Source organism: Falco punctatus (genome assembly GCF_963210335.1).
Source record: "Falco punctatus genome assembly, chromosome: 4".
NCBI lineage: Eukaryota > Metazoa > Chordata > Aves > Falconiformes > Falconidae > Falco > Falco punctatus.
The window spans coordinates 59,056,322-59,062,688 of record NC_137583.1 but is presented as its reverse complement, the minus strand read 5'-3'; the positions used below and the strand labels follow the sequence as shown (position 1 = coordinate 59,062,688).

Genomic DNA, 6,367 nt, shown 5'->3' with positions numbered 1-6,367 from the left:
CTGAGGGTGGCAGCTCGCCCCGCCGCTGTCCTCTGCCTCCGCTCACCCGCCTGAGGAGAGCCGGCAGCGGGGGCAGCTGAGAAACACAATTTCCATAGGACCTTGTAGGTCGCAGCAACAGTGAAACTGCATGGTGGACATCAATTTATGCCTCCGTTTTACGACTGGCGCTCTTTGTGGCTATATTTTAAAAGCGGCTCCAGTTGGCACGTCCCACCCTCTCCCGCACCTCGCCTGAGGCGCCTCCTCAGCGCCGAGCCCTGCAGCCACCACGGGCTGTGCAGCGGGGCCGGAGGGAAAGAGCTTCTCCATAAGCAAAGCCCGGGGAGGTTTTTCTCCTGGGTGGGCAAACCAGAGGGATGTTTATTATAGATAAACATTACTCGGCATGGCCTGCCCCAGGAGGGCTGCAGGGAGACGGGGCGAGCAGCCAGGGAGGCGCATGGCTGGGGTGCCAGGGCAGGACATCTACCGGCTTGCTGAGAGACATGGAGGCTGAGGAGGAGGTGGTGGTGGTCACCTGCCGAGCTGAAATCATCACTGACTTTGTGGCAAAGCTGGTGGGAAAGGGAAGGAAAAATCCCACTTCCTACAGTCAGGTCAAGGCTTGCCCCACTCCAGGCCCCGATGGATCTTGTCCCTGTGCCTTGGGGTCTTTTCATCAGTTTTTTCATCGGCCTCCCATCACCTTCCTCACAGTTCAATCAATCGCCAAATCAAAAATCACAATTTCCTCCATTCAAGGAAACCAGCTTCCCTTCCCCAGCCATGTGTGGCAGTGTGCAAGGCTGGTCCAGTCACAGCTGTGCTGCCATGAGCCCAAAGTAGTTTACCATTTGGTTGTGATAACAAGCCAACAATATTTATGCTGGTGTCAAGCCTACCTTAAATTACAGCAGCTCTCAGGAAAATAGCCCCTTTGGCTCAGCAGGGTATGCCACACTTATTTATGTCACACTTATACACCTGAATATTGAACTCTGTGTTTAAAATGGGACAACAAATCAATACTACATAGGGGATAGGTGTGGGGAAGAGAAACCCAAAAAGTCTTTAGCTTACCTCCCAAAACACAGATTCGGAAGACCAGGAGGAAAAGATGCTCATGAGACTGAGTAACACTCATCTGAACACACTGCCCACAATCTTTCTCTCTAGAAAACAATTACTATTACAGATCCAATTAATTCTTGCAGTGTGTTAAATTAATAAAATAGAATGGGAGAAGGACGGTATAGATTATTTTTGATCAGATTTGTACTTTCTCATCTGATTTAAGAATAAAAAGTTATTTAAGCTGCTCTGTTTTCCAAAATCTAATCTTACCTATTGGAATTTGCAGTAAATTCCTAGTTACTGATTACCACAAGTTAGGATTATGAGACTAGTTTATGCATACCCAAGAGACACAGAAAGTAAAAACGAGACTGATCACATATCAGATCCCATTTCAGTTTTTCTTTGGAGTAAAGAACAGGTTGGTCTGAAATATTGGGTAATGCTAGACAATAAAATAAAGATTTAGCTGTTGCAAAGCAATAGAAATCACCATGGGCATTAGCACTCTCTGGTTAGATCCTGGAGCTAATTGTGATTACAGCAGGATCTTTGCCTAAAGGAGCAGTACAGAATCAGGCCCCTTTATTTTTGTTCTGTATAGTAAATAATATCACAAGCATCAGCATTCTGCATAATAACATGACTGATGAGGCAATACTGCTCTGATGTTTTTTGTGATAGACTGGTGATGGTGGTGATGTCCAAATTAAAGGCCATCTCCCCAAAGCACAAAACATGCAAATATCCCCTAGAGACTCTTAAGAAGACATGAAATCACAGAGTATTATAGATTAAGTAACATACAAAATTAATGCGGACAAGGAAAAGTACACCCAAAGTCAGAGGGATGAGAGACCTGACACTACAAATGTTTTTAAAAAAAAACCAGAAAAGACAACTTCCTACAAACGAAGGGTTGGGTTTTTTTCTTAATTTTCTTTATATTATCTTCTTTATTCTGCATTTAATGCCACCATGAGATTTTGTTTAAACAAGGTGAACCACATCATTCGTGACAAGAAGAATCATGCTTTGAGAGTTCAGGAAATGCATGTAGCCATTTCATCATCTTAAGTTTCTCCCACCTCCACCTGGAAAAGTCATTGAATAGATAGATGTAAGTTTTCCACATCCATTAAGAGCAACCTCTGAATGAAGCTGATCCCTTCAAGCTTCTCACTGAGACCTATGAGTCTTCCAAACTTCAGGAATCACCATGATGAGCTCATAACCCTGCTGAAAGCAATGGTTTGTTGCTATTGTAATTTCTTCCTCCTCTAAGAAGGTAAAATTGAATCTAAAATTTAGGTTAGCCCAGCCATCTTTGAAAGGAACCAGAAGTTCTGATGAACTCCAACAGGTAACCTCTACGTTTCTAAGGCAGACAAAAACATTATCTAACCCTGTCCTTTACTGTTACCCTGAAATGTTTTCCACTGACCTCAACGAGAACAGGAGGTGTTGTCAAGAATAAAACCTGAGTTGTGTGAACCTCTTATTTTTCACTAGTGACTTACCAGACAGAAATGGAGAGCATGAATGTGAAGATTTTAGGCAAAAAGTTGGCTGTTGTATCTTTATAAAGAAATAACAGAAAACATTAATTTTGCTTCTATTAAACATGTATCACCTTTGTGCTTTGGAGAAAGTAAGCAAATGTTGTTTAACTACAAAGCAAAATGCTGTTTTGAGAGAAAAAGTAAAAATATTTCATTTGGAAGATGCTAAAGCAAAACATTTTGACTTACAAGTCTTCCTTTCCCCTTTCTGGGGTTCAAAGTGATTTGACAGTTTCAGAGCAAATTTATTGACAACTTTTGGCTGACTTGAAAATACACTGTTGCATAAGCTTGCCACTTGAGTAATCTCATCCCATCTAAAACACAACATTATAGCATGATACGCAGCCTAAAAGCCCTTCAGGCTTCATGTTCCACCAAGTGCCTGTGGCAGCTTATTGTGCACTGGATCACAGTTACAAGAACCTTTCAGGAACAGATTTACATAGGACACAGTAAGCATCAAGAATGCTCACCCCCACTGAACCTGGATTTCACCCCTCTGAAGGAACATCACCAATCAATAGTAAGGACCAAGAGGATGTTTTTTCTTGTTATGATTGAATGTAGGTATTTACTGCCAACATGTGTTAAAGATATTTTCATTGAGTAGATTTCTGTGTTTTGTACTGAGGCCATATATCAGTAAAGGAACTCTCATAATAAACATTTGACATTGGCAAAATAATTCTCCATAAATAAATTATCTCAAATTTGTGGCCCTGGCATCACATGTGAGATTAGGTTTCTACGCAGCCTTGACAGGCCCATCAAAACTGTCTTGACAGTTTAAGTAACATCTTTTGTCAAACTTTGCACCTTTGCTCCTAGCCCTCTTTCCATGATGTCAGCAGAAAATTCACGTAATGAATGGAAACATTTTGCGTTGCTGGGGATTTTTCTGCAACATTTTTTTTATTCCTATTTGCTTTCATTTATAATTGCTGCTGTGGTTTTACTTTTATAGTACAATTTTCCTTCCTGGAATTTGTCCCAACTACAAAACAGTACAAAGTTCAGTAATGTGTATATTTTTTCCATAATCAATATTTAATTATTTTTTGCTTCAGATATTTCCTCTATGACGAGAGTCAAAAAATGGAGCCTGTAAAACCTCCATCAAATATATCTTTTTCCCCCATTTTTTCTTTTTGAAAATATTTATAAATATGAGGTTCCTACCCCACAGTCCACAACAAAGAACTTTCTCTCTGGGTGTGATCTTGTCCCCTCTGGCATTTAATCTACAAAGGGATGTCACCCCAGTCCTTCCTTGGAAAAACTGAGTGATAACACAGGATTCAAGGAAGTAACCTCATATATCTAAGTCTGTCCCAAACTTCCTGGCAGCTCTTTGCTAGTAGTTATAATAGACAGTATGTTGCATACCTCTGAGAACAGTGTAAGCATAAAGCCTGGCATGGAGCTTCTCAGACCTTACTCAGAGGAGGTCCTAGATATACTTTTTTTAAGTTAAGCATATATATGATTTTACCAGCTACAGTTTATTGATTTTCTTTTCTGCTTCTAGGAGGTCAGTTGCTTACCAAGCACGTTATTTATGCCTTCTGTCACCACTCCTGATCTTTGCCATAGATTATTTGTGTAGACTAATAATTTAAATACCAATGTGTACCATGAACAACCAGTTAGCGAACATCCATTGCTTTTTCTCTGCTATACTGGTCTGTTTTGCTTTCCCGTAGAGAAGCTAAAAGTGAAGAAGTGTAGTTTATTGTTCATGCTATACAGGGGTTTCCATCAAGAGATCTCAAAACGCCCAAGCATCAATTTATTCCTGCTGTCTCATTTGTTAGCCCACACAATTTACAATAAGTCTATTGTTTTACAGTAATAAGTGTAAGTTCCTATCCATCTGCAGTCTCTCATCTTGTTAATGAATGCAACTCATGCTGACTCTTCACAGGGGTCAACCATTACCAGAAAGTGGATTATTACCCATCAGCAAAGGTTCAGCTCTTGATTACTGACCTAATTATTCCATTCAGTACATACAACTCAAAGGGACAGGATAATGTTGTAGAACTGTTGAGTTCTAGAAGTTCAAACCATTTTTGCTGTAATACCCCAGGCATAACTGACCAATGGGTCTCTGTGCTAATGAGCATTGCACTCTGTTACAGGAACCTTTGCACAATTTTACCCTGTTGGCTATAGCTGATGACCTGCTTACATCAGTATACAGATGAATGAATATTTCTTTATAAAATTTCTAATTTTGGGGTAGGTATATACCCCTTTCCCAGCTTGCTTAAGAAAATTCATGGAGTCAAGATTCACAACTGCTTTTTCAGTGGCACAATTATTTTATAGTTGTAGAGGTAAACCCAAGACAATAATAACTTGGCCAATATGTACTAATTAAAAACAAAAACCAAACAAAAAACAACACACCAATAAAAATGAAGAATCACTCTTTGTGCAGCCTCCTCAGCACAGACTTTATTTAAGCATGTTCTCAGAGTAAAATACAGGTGTAAAAGTAATACACATATTCAGTTACAATACCTTGCAATTACTGCCCAATGTTTATCCAGACCTCAAACTCCATAATTAACAAGAAATTTATGTCATCCCTGGATTGCCTAGAGAAACTATATATCTTAATAAAAGATTTTAAGGTAGTGGTGTAAGACTCTGCTGATCAAATGTTTGCTTCTTTCTCAATATACTCTTCTAAAAGATACCCTTTATAATAGCAAAGAGGTTTATCATCGAGAGATCCATTTCATTAAAAGACTATATATGCGTGTCCAGAGAAGGGCAATGCAGCTGGTGAAAGGTCCAGAGAACAAGTCTTATGAGGAGCAGCTGAGGAAGCAGGGGTGGTTTAGGCTAAAGGAGACTCAGGGGGGATCTTACTGCTCTTTACAACTACCCAAAAGGAGGTTGCAGACAGGTGGGGGTTAGTCTCTTCTCCCAGATAACAAGCAGTAGGACAAGAGGAAATGGCCTCAAGTTGTGCCAGGAGAGGTTTAGATTGGATATTAGGAAAAATTTCCTCACTGAAAGGGTGGTCAAGCATTGGAACAGGCTGCCCAGGGAGGTGGTGGAATCACCATCCCTGGAAGGGTTCAAAAAATACATAGATGCAGTGCTTAGCAGCATGGTTTACTGACGGACTTGGCAGTCCTGGGTTAATGGTTGGACTTTACAATCTCAAAGGTCTTTTCCGATCTAAATGATTCTACAATTCTATGTCAACACTGCATTTCTTTCAGATATTCTCTCTCACATAGAAATGCTGAAATCCAGCCCCAGACTAACACACTTCAGAAAAGCATCTGTACAGAGTAACACTGAACATCTTTTCTATACCATAGACTCCAGAGAATAAAAAAGCCTTCTGCTAGATACCTATCAGAAGCTGCTTTTGACAGTGAGGTGACATGTAGGTAGTGGTATTATCAACTTGTTCCCTGGGTTGCAATAGGCAGGGAGAATGAAAGCTCACATCAGTTAAGGTTTATCTCACATTTCAAAGATTTAAAGTGATATTTGCAGTTTTCTTTATTGCTAAGGGATCCATCTTTTCAATACACTATGACCAAACAAGATAGATCCTTTCTGGTGACAGTCACTGGCATGAAACAACTTTGCATTTAAACTACCAGAGAATCCCAGCTCAATTAAATACAGCCCTAATTGTCAGTGTTTATAATTTTTACCACAGACATACCTATAAGGTCTCACCAAGCTCATGATTTCATTGACATTTTATAGAAAAG

At 40.1% G+C, this 6,367-nt stretch overlaps 1 protein-coding gene across 2 annotated transcripts in view; it reads right to left on the bottom strand.

Moving 5' to 3' along the window:
* Positions 1–6,367, bottom strand: part of DPP6 (dipeptidyl peptidase like 6) — a 571,473-nt gene that overhangs the window by 466,277 nt on the left and 98,829 nt on the right. The window lies entirely within an intron of this gene.